Genomic DNA, 15719 nt, shown 5'->3' with positions numbered 1-15719 from the left:
GTATCTTTATAGCAGTGTTAGAATGGACTAATACACCTTCTATGTGCATTCAATATTCTAGACACACTGAGCTATTAGGAGCTCTAAAAATATACCCTGTCTTGCCCAAGCCTTATTATTTGCCAGAAATACTGAAAAATTCCTTCTGCTCATTCCTTAGATTGTAGTTCCAAATGTCATTTTCTCCATGAAGGCTTTCTATACTTTCTGCCTCCTTCCATCCCAGGGAAAGTTAGTGGTTTTTTTCCTCTGTGTTTTGAAAGTGATTTACATACATTTCTACTGTAAGACTGATCATGTTATATTTTAGTTGTTGATGTGTCTCTTTTCAGTAAGATGACCATGATTTTATCAGTAATGGCATCTTATTTTTTTGCATACCTAGCTCTTAACATACATTATCTATTCATTAAATATTTATTTGAAGGATAAATGAATAGCCAACAAAATGAATAAACCAGATGTGAAATTAATGACTAACCTATAGACACATTGTACTTTATCAGGCATAATGTGATCAGGCCTATATTCTAAATTATATGAAATAATATATTAAGCATTTAGTTTTATAAATTGAATAGATAAATATAAAATAAAACAAATGCAAAATAGTGGATAAAGTTTGAGTTTTGACATTGTAAAACCTAAATATGGATTCTACCCATGCCAAGTAATAGTGAGGAAATTTGAAACAGGCCGTATAATTTTTGTAAGCCTTGTTTCTTTCATCTGTATGAAGAAAAAATATTAATATCTATCTTACCATTTGCTCATAAGAATCAAATGAGATAAATAAATGGAAACATTTTATAAACTATTAAAGTCAAGGTTTTTATAGTTTAGTAGATTTAAATTTATGGTCATTGTCACAAACTCTGATGTGACAAAATATAACTTTAAAAACCTATAACTGATATTAAGGTATTTAACAAGGCCTAATTTCTGTACTTGTTAAATGTATGTTTCCTTGACAAACTTATCAAGTTGCTTCGTCTGAGCCAGTATGTTCTTTCCTTCTTCCCTATACAATTGGTGCTGCTGCTTCTGCTGGGTTCTGTGTGTGTGCATGTGTGTGTGTGTGTGCATGTGGGATGTAATATACATTTTTAGTTCAATTTGTTCATGCCAATATCTAAGGTTTCTGAGAATTTTGTTGTGTTGACACTTCATAAAAAGGGTGGGCATGTGTGTGTGTGTAGGTCTGTGTGTGTGAGAGAGAGAGACATGCTGTGGGAGCGGTACTTATTCCCTGTGCCATCCTCTGCCTCTGCTGTCTCTGGCCTCCGCTGAGGTGTCCAACTACTGGATCAACTGCAGTCACTGAAACTGTCTTTAAAATTTCTGTACATCCCCCAGGACTACTAATCACTCAAGTACTTTATGTTCTTATCTGAATGTTCCATCCTTTGAAATCCTTCCACCCTTTCAGCACTTCACGCTCACATCAGAAACACTTAGCTCAGACGCGTTCATGTCTCACTAGGGTATGAAGAATCCACTGGGGAGTGGGTCCTCTGGCCCATGTCTGTAGAGATCTCCCTTAGTCTCTAAATTGACACTTTGTTGCTCAGACCAATTGTAGATCTGAGATGTTCTTAGAGGTTTGTAGACTTCCAGAGTTATATTTTGGAAAGAGGAGCACAAACTTGAATAAGAGATGCTATTAAAGGTATTAATATTTGGATGTTTCTGCCATACCCATCTTGAACTTTTAATCCTAGTGATGGGCCCGTTATTAGGCATCCACTGGGATTCATACTATAGTTTGACTTACTTTGAATCGCTCTCTCTTTCCAGATGTTGAAACACTTGTATCCCTTGGGGTGGGAAATCAGATACTACATCAACCACTCTTTTGTAGTCTGTGGCTAATAATCACAATCTATCCCTATTTCTCCTAGCTTGATACATAATGTACAGCTTTTGAAATTTCAAGAAAAATCTCTCAGCAAGTGTTTGGCTTTCTGACTACTGTGTCAGAGAATGACATTAAACACTCAATTTTGAAATTCAAGCCTGAGCAATAACTTCTTTGTCCTCAGCTATATTTACCCTCTCCTTCTGAAATGAAAGCCACTGCCTCCACAGTTGTAAGGAAGAAAATGTAGGAAAAATATTATACATGAAATAGCTACAAATATTTTCTGTTCATAATATTATTAGTATAATCATCTGCAACTTGAAGATTCCACTGTTTCTTTAAGCTACTGAGAAAATCCTAAATTTTCCCCAAAATATAAATAATAAATTTCATTGTACTGTGTGGTGTATCTCCAACTAGACTATAAGCTAAAGTCAGGAGGCATGCTTAAGTTTCTTGATCTATAAACTGGGGCTAATAATGTCTACATCATCAAGTTATTCAGTATTAAATGGGATATAGCACGTGGTAGGTGCTCAAAAAAGTTAACATCTTAATCTTACTTTCATGGTGTTATGTTGTATTCCTCCATAGTACTTGAAAGAATTAGTTGGCAACCAGGATCAGCAAAATCTAATAATATTAACAATAAATGCAACAGCTCACAATTATATCCTGTGCTAAGTAAGCCCTACTGTACTCCAAAAATTGTCAGCAACAATGGGGATTGGAAAGCCTCTTCCACAAATCACTACCGTGACAAGTGAAACACATATAAAAGAGACTGCAGTATCACATAAAAATAGCTTTTCATGTCTTTGGGTCATTTAGAAAGTAGTAGGAACCATGTTCTAGGTTTCTAACGGGTGTGTCCAACTAATCACAATGCCAGCCATAGGCTAATTGCATCTGCCTATTTTGTATTGTTAGGCTCTTTTAAATAGTCTCTGGTTCCAGCCAGTTCTTTAGTCCAGGCTTGATATCAAATATGAGCTTTAGACATAACAAATACATATGGGAAGTAATCTTTGTAGACATTTAGCCTCTCTGAGTTCTTTAATCTCACAGGAAAGGACTGAGAAATAATGAATGTTGAAAAAAGTTTTAGAAATATAAAACATGCTATAAAATGTCAGAGACAAGTATTATTATTACCATTCTTTTATTAAGAAGCAATTGTTGGAAACTATAACTGTTTTTTTAAATATAGAATACCTTAGCTACCCATAAAGTTTAATTTTCGATAAAGGTGATGATGATGAATTGAAATTGGAAAAATTAATTCTAAAAAATCCTATTAAAACATTGATCATTGATTTTGGATTACATACCCAGAGGAATACCCTGTGCTATCTCTTGAAACTTTTCAAAGATTTCCTGACAATAAGCAGGTAGAAACAAAAATGTGACAATCAATGCCAAACAAACATGAGATGTTCAGTTACTATGGAAGAGCTTCCACGGAATATACATTTTAGTTCAATTTGTTCATATCAGTATCTAACGGTTCTGAGAATTTTTTTGTGTTGCCACTTCATAAAAAGGGTGGGAATAAGAAACTATTTGGCAGAACAGTGGTTTCCTCATAGATGTCAAGAGGAAAAATCTCTGCCATGCGAACAAAAATTACACATACTTCAAAGGAGTATGATCCTCAAATAATCTCCCTATAGAAAATTGTAGTAAAAACGATAACTTCCATGATGAATTTACTCTAAGGGCATTTATGAATCTGGTCCTTAGTGTTTTCACAACTCTCTGGTTCCACAGTTTTACATAATCCAATATCACCAAGATAAATATTTTTATTTTTCTATATTATCTGGAATTTCACCAGAAATCTAATATGTGATTCAGGATTGATGATCAGGTGAGTACTTACCTATCCATTTCTTCATCCAATTAGAATAAACAAGAATCCAAAGAAGCAAGGAGTGGCCATTTTTTATTCTTATTCATAAGTCATTAGCAAGCTTATCACATCCATCTGTAGACACTCTCTTTAAGGCTGGTCTGCTGTTTTACTCAGTAATACAAAAACTCCCTCCCCCATTCTCATTTCTTCTTTTATTTCCTATTTTAAAATTTTTTTTGCCTTGTATACATTTATTCAAAAATATATTAATCTAATATGTTCCCTATGTGCAAGGCACTACGTTCAGTGTTGAGGAAGGAACTGATCTCTAGTCTCATTCGCCTTATAGTCTACAGGAGAATAAAGGCAATTACATTACGTTGTGCCACTTGCTATAGGGTAGCATAAGGAAACAGAACTCTGCCATAAATTTAGTCCTCCCTCTCTCATTTTATCTTTCCTCTCTCCCCTCCCTCACACACATATACACATACCACCCACAACACATGTACTGTATCTCTTTAGTGTGTAAAAAGGTGCAGACATTCCATTTAAATAACAATTTTAAATGAAATTAAATTACTACATAAAGTCTGCTGACTCAAAAGAACATAGAACATTGCCTAAAATGGATCTCCCTCTCAAATTCAGGCAGATCGTATTGTAATTCAGACAAACAAAATAATTTGAAAAAAAAAGAGTGCGTGCATGTATTTTTTTACTCGAAAAAAGCTGACTTTTTAGAAACACTTGAATATTTTCATAACTTTTAAGCTTTAGGTTGTTACATTAAAAGTACCAAATGCCAGCCAAACACCATTGTAAATGTTCCATCTAGCTGGCGAAGATCGCCTGATTTGAGTGCAGGACTAAATTTATGGCTGTTTTCTTTCCGTTAAGATTTTAGCTGAAGCATAGCTGAGCATTTAGGGGAAATTGTGGAAGTTTAAGAATGTATCATAGGAGTAGAAATGCTAAGCCTTTTACTTTTAGATTTAGCGATAACAGCTAATATTTTCATTTACCAGATATAATTCAGTATATACCTAACACATACAAGTACTTAAGCTTCACAACATATCTGGGAAAAAGCAAAATTTATATTCCCAATTTTGCAAATAAGGAATGTGTGAATGAGTGCTTGGGGAAGATGAGTAATTTTTTGCCAGGTCTTAAAAGGCAAAGCTAGGATCCAAACCTGGGAATCCTGACACTTGAAGGATACCTTCTAATGTCTCCGAATTTTTAGCATTTTTTTTTACATAAATATTTTAAACACACCCACACAATGCAAGTTTAATTCTCATATATTGTAAAAGTTCAAATATAGCTGATCCTGGCCATGCGTCTCACTTCTAAACAAGTGTTTCTAATTAATATTTGTTTAATTCTGTATATAGGTTTTTCAGAGAATCAGCTTCAGAGAATTAAATTTGTTTGAATTTGTAGTGTATAGCATGGAAGACAGGCTGAGTAATGAAACATAAAGAAGAGCATTTTTTAAAATTTGAATTATTAAGAAATCTCATTAGAATTTAATTAAGAAATAAAAAGTCATATTCTATTATAAGCAAATTCATGAAAAATAAAGTAAGATCATGAAAAACCTACAGTAGAATCCAAATGGATTTAGTAATAACAAAACAATATTAGGACGTCTAACACATGCTTTGTTTTTTTTTATTGTTTTTATAGTTTTGCTTTTAGAACCAATTCACAAGTGGTTGAAGGGATATTTCAGATTTATTCCTAAGCAAATAGGAGATATTCGATAAATATTCTGATTGATTTTCAAAAATATACTGACAGTTCAAGGTGTCAGCAAAAGATTTGAGTGTGTGAGATATACTATAAAATATGTAAGTATTCTCATATGATTTTCATTTTTTTCTTAACCTTAATATTCTCTTGTTTTTAAATGCTCTGTTTTTGTAACACCAAATTGCAACAATAAGGAAATCTTTAAAACTTGCAAAACACAGCAGTTTTCATCTCATGTATTCTTCTTTTATCTGCCTTTTAAGGTGTACATATTTACATTTGAAATCAGAGACTGGGCATGATTTTCAACTTTTGTCATTTAAACAATAATTTGTGAGCCGGATGTTCAGAACACAGGTTTTGTAGTCAAGTAAACCCGATCTGAGTCTGAATCTATGTTCTGTTATTTCCTATCTGTGGAAGCAGAGGCTGGGAACTTCCTACAACCACGAATACACACAATTGACCCTAACTCCCTTAATACAATCTATCCCTAGGCAGTATCTCCTGAGTCTTTGCCACTCATAAGCTGGGAGAGCTTGGAAAATTTTCTTAATTTTCTGCAGCTATTTTCTTTCCTTTTAAAATGGAGATGACAATTTGTGCTGTGGTGTATTGAGATGGATGGATAAAATAAAGTGTCTAATATATTGAACTCAATAATTAGTAGGAGTTATTAAAATATTAATTTTTACTGTCTGTATCACATTCAATGAAGTTGACATACTACATACCCATTTAGTCTAAATGGATATCCAGACTACACAGACATTTTCCCTATCATTAGTAATTACCAAATTGCATCTTTGTGTACGCTGCTCTTTATACCCTCATTGTAAACTCATTGAGATAATTTATTAGAAGAAAAACTCTAGTAAGTTAGATTATGAACAATTTTATGACTTTTTATATGTACCATTAATTTATTTTCAAAAAGGATTATAGTAATTTTTAGTGTTTATTGAGACCAGTTTTATTTGGCAAGCATTCCAGATATAAACGATCACATGACTATTCTCATGTTTTCTTCTTCAAAGTAGCCCCGAGGACAGCTCTGCTTTGATGCTAATTCTGTTACAGATCCTAATCATTCTGAAATGGCTTTGGAATTACTTTTATTGCCTGCCTCTTGGGGCTTGATATTGAATTTCCCTCTCCTTCCATTCCTATATTCTATACTAAGTCCTGTCCATACTGCATCCATACAGACTTTCACACTCATGCTATTATCTTATTATTAGTATACTAGTAATTTCTCATAACCAGATCCTCATAATCTCTAGGCTGAAATATTCCAGTTGCATCTTTACTGGTCTTTCTGCCACTCATATTTTTCCCCTCCAAGTCATAGTCTCTGGTGCTAACGGGTATCTTTCTAAAACCTAGATGTGGTCAAATCATCATCTTGCATTGAATATCCCCTCACGCTGTTTCTCTCCTCGGTGACTTTGTTACCTGTTTGTTTGACTGACTCTTACTCAACCTGGAAGACATGCTACCTAAACTATATGAAAAAATGAAGTTTGTTCATCAGTCCCTTTATTATTAACATACATAGAATATGACATTACCTACAAAGCATTTTGTAAAAATGATCATTGTTACTTTTTTTTTTTTTTTTTTTTTTTTAGTGCTTACTGTATATCAGGCAACTTCTTTAAACATTGAATATAGACCAACTCATTTAAACCTCACAGCTGGGTTATGAGACAGGCACTATCAATGTGTCCACTTTTCAAATGAAGAAACTAGGACCCAAGAATGTTAAGCAATCCCAGCACTTTGAGAGGCTGAGGCAGGTGGACTCCAAGGTCAAGAGATCGAGATCATCCTGGCCAGCATGGTGAAACCCCGTCTCTAGTAAAAATACAAAAATTAGCAGGGCATGGTAGTGGGCACCTGTAATCCCAGCTACTCAGGAGGCTGAGGCATGAGAATTGCTTGAACCCGGGAGGTGGAGTTTGCAGTGAGCCGAGATCACACCATTGCACTCCAGCCTGGCTCCAGAGAGAGACTCCTTCTCAATAAACAAACGAACAAACAAATAATGTTAAGCAACTTGCTGAAGATCTACAGTTGATAACTGTTGGGGCTGGGTTTTAAACCCTGGGAAGTCTGGCCTTCAGCCACTACTGAAACAACAGCTTCCTAGTAACTCGTATTTTTTTCAATAGTGGTTACTCTGCTGCAAGTACTAACTTTACAACCTTATTTTCCCTGCCTTTGCTTTCCTAACTGTGCTAATGGACACTACCACATTTAGTAAAGTTTAACTTGTACTGACTTCACAGCATGTCAGATGTGGTGAAATGATGCATGGCATTCCTCATTTCAACAACAATTCAGTCTGCCAGATGGTACTTCAATAATATATTATGGTGTATTATGAAGACCGTACAGATATCCCAGCATTTACCTCTTGAAAGTACTTACCTACAATTATACCATTTAAGTCTCCAGTCACTTTTCCTTAACTTCCTCAGCTTTTGCAATAAAGCACATATTTTTATCTTAAAAAAAAATTTAGTAACATACCGAGTGAGTGATTGCCTACTCGTAGACTGTTAAACTGTCGCATATAAAGTAGCTTGTGTGATTTGACATGAGAATTTAATTACTTTTTACATGAATCTTTTATATAATTATCCTTAATTACTCACAGGATGATGATACCTGTGAGTCTACATCTGCAGAAGAAGGACTGCCCAGGTGCTTTAAAGCATAAGACTTTTTGTTTTCTGTTCACAGGCGAGTCCATTATAAGAAGAGCACCAGCATTATTCCAACTAGTTTAAGAAGATTATCTCCTTTGCTCTTTGCAGCAATACTAATGTCACTAACTTTTTTGGATAAAAAAGTTAAAAATCCAGAGAGGTTAGATAACTTGATCAAGGTCACAAAGCATACTAAGGGATTAAACCGGAACGAAACCCTGGAAATTTAGCTCCAGAGCCTTTATTGTTAATGATTGTGCAACAGCTGTCTCACCATAATGGAATGTCCCTGTGCCTAGATTCCTGTATATAAATGTGATAATACTTACTTCTTCCCAGAGGTCAATTGAGGCATAAGCAAACTGGTACATAACAACGTGCTCTAAATTCTGACGATAAACTACCTGATGTAAACAATAGTATCCACAGAAGTATCTCAGAGAGAGAACCTGTTTTATAACTAAATTGTGGTTACAAATACATGTTAAGCTTTAAGTGGGACAAACTATTTCTTTCATCTTAAGTGAACTGGAAGTCAATCATTGGAATATTGGAAAATCTGTCACAAGATTTAGCTAAAAGCTAGACGACTTATCTTCTCCTTTAGAATTAAAACGTACTTTAAAACATTTCCTTGTACCTATTTTGAGAGCAAAATGGACGGCAGATGATATCAAATGAATTCCCACAAGTTCACCCATGAATGGACTTCAGATTCATTGTGCAGTGTGTGATTATAAAGTGAGCCGTGTTCCTCTTTCCCCTCTTTCACTGGCATCAGTTGGTTGCATTTGATATACGCAGAGCTAATTTCAGTGTATTGAGTGAGAACAATCTGGTGTCAGTCACTTACTGTGTTGGTGAGGCAGGCAGAGAATGATTAACTTCAGATATTAATTCAAATTTTCACTGATTATATAACTGAAAAATCAAAATTAATAAATATTTACTTTCCGAGTTTCCATTTTCCAATATTTTCCCCTCTTATTGGAGCAGTAATCAAATGAATGATCAAATAAAAATAAGTCTATATGTGATAGTAAGTGTCTTATGACATTTACTTTTAGGTTTATCTTTCAATTTTAAACATAGTTTCAGTGTCTATATTAACAGAGAGGAGGACTAGGAGAAGGAGTAAAAGACAGGAGTCAGATTGGCCTGGGAACTAATCTTATTCCACCACATTCTAGCTAACCTTGGATGGGTTATTCAATTTTGCTGAGTCTCAGGTTCTTTATCTGTAGAACAAGGATATCTATCTGAAGAATCATTATGTGAGTTAGAGATAATATATGTAAAGACCTTAATATGTTGCCTAAAACAAAATAAACACCAATAAATAGTATATACTATTACTCACAGTTTTCCCACTCTTCTAGGTTTCTACCACATGCTATAAATAAAAAATTTCCATTAAATGAGACTGATCTCACTAGCTATAATTTGAGCAATACATCTTCCAGATTGAATTTGAATCCTGGCATCAAGCGTAATGTCTCTAGCACCTAAGAAAATGCCTGATCCATAATAAATCTCAATAAATTGCTGTGGACTCAAAAAATTTATTGATTGGAAACCCCAAAGTGGCAGGTTTCAGAATGGATGTGAAGATACAAAGTAGAGCTATCCGAGGGTCATTCTTCTAGACTGACATCCATTTCACAGGATGGCCATTTACCTGTAACTTCAAAATAGAGTACTAGGGTATTAATTCAAAGAATTAGCATCATGCAATAACATGCAGCAATATGATCATTTTATTTGCAGCTTGCATCCTTACAAGTATTTGTGATCTCATTTAAATCATCGTAATAGAAAATAGGGACAGTGGAAACAAGAAAGACTCAACTTACCTCTCAAAATAATCACTAGAGAATATTCTAGGAGAGACTCCTTTCATCTACCAAACAGAATTTTTAAAGAGACATAAAATGATTTGTTGAGCAAAATCCTGCTAATATATACTTGAATAGATTTAAAGCTGAGTGTGTTGTCCTGTCTGCTAATGCATACCTGGAAAGATGGGTTTAGTCACAGGTAACTAAATTCCAGCTTTCTAATGAGGTGTGGGCTTTTTCTACTCTGCTGCTATAGAGTGTCAGCTAATGAAGCTTCATTTACCTATGATCCCGAGACTAAACTTTGAGGAATATAGTCTATGGTAAAGCATCAGAAAGTATGTTTTGATCTGGTTTAAACAAACTAAAATAAGTAGTGATGGCAGGATCTTGGGCAAAATCAGTAGTACAATTATGGCCTGAAATATGAATACATATATTTAGATATATCTATCTAGAGAGAGAGAGATTTATTTTAAGAAATTGGCTCACATGATTGTGGAGGTTTTGCTCACAGGATAGAGTGGGTTGTGGAGACTCAGGGAAGAGTGTGTGGGTCCAAAGGTAGTCTACTGGCAGAATTCGTTCTTGCTAGGAGAAGTCAATCATTTTCTATGAAGTCCTTCACCTAATCAGATGAGGCCCACCCACATTATGACGTGTAATCTGCTTTATTCAAAGTCCATTGATTTAAATGTTCATTTCATCCAAAAAACAATTTCACAGAATGTTTGACCAAATATATAGGCACCATGATCTAGTCAGTTGACCCATAAATTTAACCGTCACACATTCCAGCATGTTTCCAGACAAAAATGTTTCTCAGTACAAAGGGATATTGCATGCAATCAGTTAAATCGAGGATCCCATCAGCAAAGTCAATAATCCAACATTCTGTAAATTTCATGTTCCAAATATTTCTACGGAACATTATTCACTTTGGTCCCATTTGAGGCTTCTACTTTTTTTAAATATCCATATGTTTCAGACTATTTCAGGTCATCAAGGAATTCATCTATTTTGTTCACACATTTCCCACCTTACCTAGCATGACAAATGAGGCATAATAATTGGCTCAAATGTAACTGAAGCTCTAGGAAGAATCCCTATAAAGTAGAAAAAAGAAAAACAGCATGTATGTGTACCACTAGCTGATGTATGCCACACAGGAATGAGGTAGACATTATCTCAGTTTTATAATTAAAATAAAGGGTCAGACAGGATAAGTAATAGGTCTAGGATCACACAAGTAGGATGGAATATAGTTGAGGTTTACACCCATTTCTTTGCGGTACATGTTCTTTTCCTTTTGTTCCATGTGCCAAAAGTAATTGTGTATACCTGAAGATGCAGACTGGCAACTTTCTTGCCACTTATCTTGATGCAATTTTCCTTTAGTCCGTGAGCATAAGTACAAGCTAAAATTTCACTGGAAACTTGACTGCATTCCTTGAGACCTTCTGTTCTCATGAGATAATTTATAACAGGGGACTAGATAGAGCATAGAATGAACTCTAGTCTTTATGTCCTAAGCCATTTTGTAAGCTATTTACCAGTATTTTTAAAACTCATTATAAATAAAATCTAAAATAAGATTTCTGATTATATAAGCTTTAGAAAATAATTTGCATCAGGGAGTCACATGTGACAAATTAGAAGCAACGTACTATAAGTGAAAACTGATAGAAGTTGAAGCTTGGGTTATATAGCTTGGCTTCCATTTGCTTGGTTCTGGGATGGCAGCAGACATAGCTGGTCATCTGCGTGCCATCCAGTCCCTTTTTCTTCCTTGCTGGCAGAGCTCCGATTTTATTTGGATATCTTTCCTTCCCCACAAGTCCTGGGGAAGGATAAATCTATTTTGACCTCCAGGATAAATCATGGTTGTTCTAGCTCAAACGTTGCCATTCCAGTCTCTTTGCCAAAGATTGGTTTAAACCCAGTTCTGAGACTTGAAAGGAGGTCTGCAAAAACTGTTTACTCACTCCTAAGAAGACACAGAGAAAATAAACTGCCACTTTGGGCAGAATGGGCAGATGGAAGCTACCTAGTTCCTTGTGATAAAAATTTTGAAACATAGATTAGACTAAGTCTAGAGCCACTCCACCTCTAGGCTTTACCTTATATGTCAGGCAAAGCAATTCTTAGAAAAATTTATTAAACTTTTTATTTTAAAATACATTTAGATTTATAGAAAAATTGCAGATATTACAGGGTGTTCCCATATCACCCTAAACCCAATTTCCCCTTTATTATCGTGTATTAGTATGATACATTTATCACAGTTAATGAACTATTATTGAGATATTATTAACTAAAATCCATATTTTGGTCAGACTTCCTTAGTTTCTACTGAGCGTCCTTTCTTCTGTCCCAGGGAATCATCCAGGATACCACATTGCCCTTAGTCATCTTGTTGCCATAGGCTCCTCTTGGCTCTGACAGGTTTTCAATGTTGCATATTTGTAATGACCTTGACAGTTGTGATGTGTACTGTGCAGGTATTTTTTTAGAATTGTCCTTAACTGGGATTGTGTTATTTTTGTTCTCATAATTAGACTAGGGTTTTGAGAGGAAGACAAGAGAGGTAAAGTACCATTTATATCAGTAGGGTCCATTGATGTTGACTTTATATTTTGAGTTATAATCTAATAGTACTTTGTTTATTGTATAGCACACCTTGTTCCAACTTTCACTATTCACTGCTCTTCATTTGACTGCTATGCCCCTTTGACTTTCCCCATGCCTTTTTCTTATAATAACTTTCTTACATCATGGGCAGTACAAGATACGCCAGGCTTATCTTGTATTTATTTTCTGCTCCAGTCTTAGAATTAGCCATTTCTCCAAGGATCTCCGGTTCTTTTTTTTTGAGACGGAGTTTCGCTCTTGTCACCCAGGCTGGAGTGCAATGGTGCACTCTCGGCTCACTCCAACCTCTGCCTCCTGGGTTCGAGCTATTCTCCTGCCTCAACCTCCTGAGTAGCTGGAATTACAGGCACCTGCCACCATGCCCAGCTAATTTTTATACTTTTAGTACAGAGGGGGTTTAACATGTTGGCCAGGCTGGTCTTGAACTTCTGACCTCAGGTGATCTGCCTGCCTTGGCCTCCCAAAGTGCTGGGATTACAGGCGTGAGCCACCGCGCCCGGCCTCTGGTTCTTTTTATTAAAGAATGGTATTAAAAAACCAAGATCAGGACACTAGGTGTACTATTGCTATGTGTCATTGCTTCCAGGACCTCTCCACTGACAAAGCAAGGAAATATATGTGTGTATAATAAAATGTATAGATACACATATTCAGAAATATTTCTGTTTATAATCATCTGTGTCTGTATCAGCCAAACATGAGTTCATACTGTTTCCAACTCTAAACCATTACTGCGTGGATCATTCTAGCCTCCCCCTTTTGCTTGTCTGTAACCTCCCTGTCCGACAGTAAGAAAACTGGTTTCCAACATCCACCATCCATCTTTCAATATTTAAATCTGAATATACATGTATAATGATTTCAGAACTTTTCAGTCATATCTTTGTGAGAGCCTATTTTCTCAACTAGAGGATAATGCTTCTGTGTGGTTACTTATACATTTAGTATTATAGGCTCTTTTCATTTACAAAGTTACTTAGATCAGTATTTTCCCCAGTCAATAAGGCCATTTTTAATTTAACAATTTAATCTTTGATTTATTAATGATAAATATGTTTAAAACAAATATCAATATATAAAACTTTTTCCAGGTTAACATGGGAAAATAAAAAATATTGGGTTAGGCCACTGACCTCTTTTATAGTATCCTCTTTTTTGCTTATTAACAAGGATAAAGTGAATACACATATTCTTTTGAGGCCCAGAGCATTTTCAAATTTAAAATGTGTTAGTCTAAAGTATTAGTTTTGCACCCTGCTGCTTTAGGACAGCTGAATTCAGTTTTGTAAGGGTACCTCCACTGGTTCACACGTGTATTTTCTTTGTAGTTTTTTGATAAAAACATTATTTAAATAGGAAAACTTTGAAGTATGTAACTCCAACAACGTATAAAACATTCTTATATGCCCGTCATTTGGTTCAAAGAGAATCTTAAGAAGTTGGAGGGGCAAATTCTATCAGTTTTACTTTACAAGTAAATAAATTGAGACTCAGTTACTTTTATGTTCACATGACTTTAAAATGTCAGAACAAGAACAGAACCCAGATGCTCTGTCTTCTGTCATTCAATTTAAAATTTTCCAGAATCTTTCTGTTTTCTCCAAATGGATTCAATCTAATACATACATTTCATTTTTTTACACTTTCATAATCAACCAATGGTATTGATGACAAAAGTAACATTCCTAAACAGCAGTGCAAGGTTGACTGTAGCTTTGCATTAAAATATTGTATACAAAGTAACTACAAGACAGTAAATGTCCTTTGGAATAAACTAATGAGTCTTTCAAGTGGTAGACAGCTAATGCTACTATACATATTATTTTACAAAGTCTTAAAATGGAACATTTTAAATAAAATTTTGTAAAAATAAAGCTGATTTTAAAATTATTGGTGTTTATTACTAAGGTTAAAACTTTGCTCTATGCTATCATAGTATTTAGTTTTCTAGGGCTATCATAGCAAGTCATCACAAACTGGGTGGCTAAAACCAACAAAAATGTATTCTTTCATAGTTCTGGTGACCAGAAGTTTGAAATTATGGTGTTAACAGGTTTAAGCTCCAAGAGAGAATCAGTCTGTTCCATGCCTCTCTCCTAGCTGTTGGTGGCTTGAGAATCATTGGGTTACACAGTCATGCACCATATAATGATGTTCAGGTTAGCAATTTGTGGCATACACAGCAGTGATCCCATAAGATTATAATACCTTATTCTTACTTTATCTTTTTATGTTAAGATAAATTTAGATACACAAATACCATTATGTTACAATTGCCTACAATATTCAGTATAGTAACCTGCTGTACAGGTTTATAGCCTAGGTGTGTAGTAGCCTATGAGATCTAGGTTTGTGTGAGTACGCTTTATTCTGAGAGGTTCGCACACTAACAAAATTGCCTAAAACACATTTCTTCAAATGTATTCCCGGTGTTAAGTGAAGCATGACTATACATGCATTATTCCAATTGCTAACTCTGTCTTCACATGGCTTTTCCCCTTTATGTCTTTTCTCTTTTTCTCTCTTACATGGATACTTATGATTGGATTCAGCACTCACCATAAATCCAGCATGACCTCATCCCAAGATTTAAAAACCCTATTCCCAAATAAAGTTATATGCACAGATACCAGAAGTTAGGACTTGGTCATATTTTTTGAGGCAATTATTCAATCCACTGCAGATATATAGCTTAGAGAGAATTCATGAATACCTTTTGTTAATTACATTATCCTGGTAACATTTGGTAATGCTGATGATGGTTGTGAGAAACAGAAGTGCTCCCTTGCATCTTAGGAAAAGAGTTTACGTATGAAGTGTTTTGCATATAATTTAGTATGTTATAGTTGTTACATTTTATAAAGCTTTTGTTACATAAAGTGATAATTTCTACATATACTGTAATTCATATTAACTTTTATTACTGAAGTAGCATTCTGCTAGATCTTTTTTATGGATATTATACAAATAGATATCCTATTTGTCTAATATCTTAATCCAGAAAACTAATAGAAATGTAAGGTTATTAGAAAAAAATA

General features: G+C 34.7%; 1 protein-coding gene across 11 annotated transcripts in view; it reads left to right on the top strand.

Moving 5' to 3' along the window:
- The window catches only part of LOC105498361 (leucine rich repeat containing 7), a 571142-nt gene that overhangs the window by 19472 nt on the left and 535951 nt on the right, over nt 1-15719 (top strand). The window lies entirely within an intron of this gene.

Source organism: Macaca nemestrina, chromosome 1 (assembly GCF_043159975.1).
Source record: "Macaca nemestrina isolate mMacNem1 chromosome 1, mMacNem.hap1, whole genome shotgun sequence".
Classification (NCBI taxonomy): domain Eukaryota; kingdom Metazoa; phylum Chordata; class Mammalia; order Primates; family Cercopithecidae; genus Macaca; species Macaca nemestrina.
The sequence above is the reverse complement of the archived record's forward strand: the minus strand, read 5'-3'. Positions and strand labels throughout refer to the sequence as shown.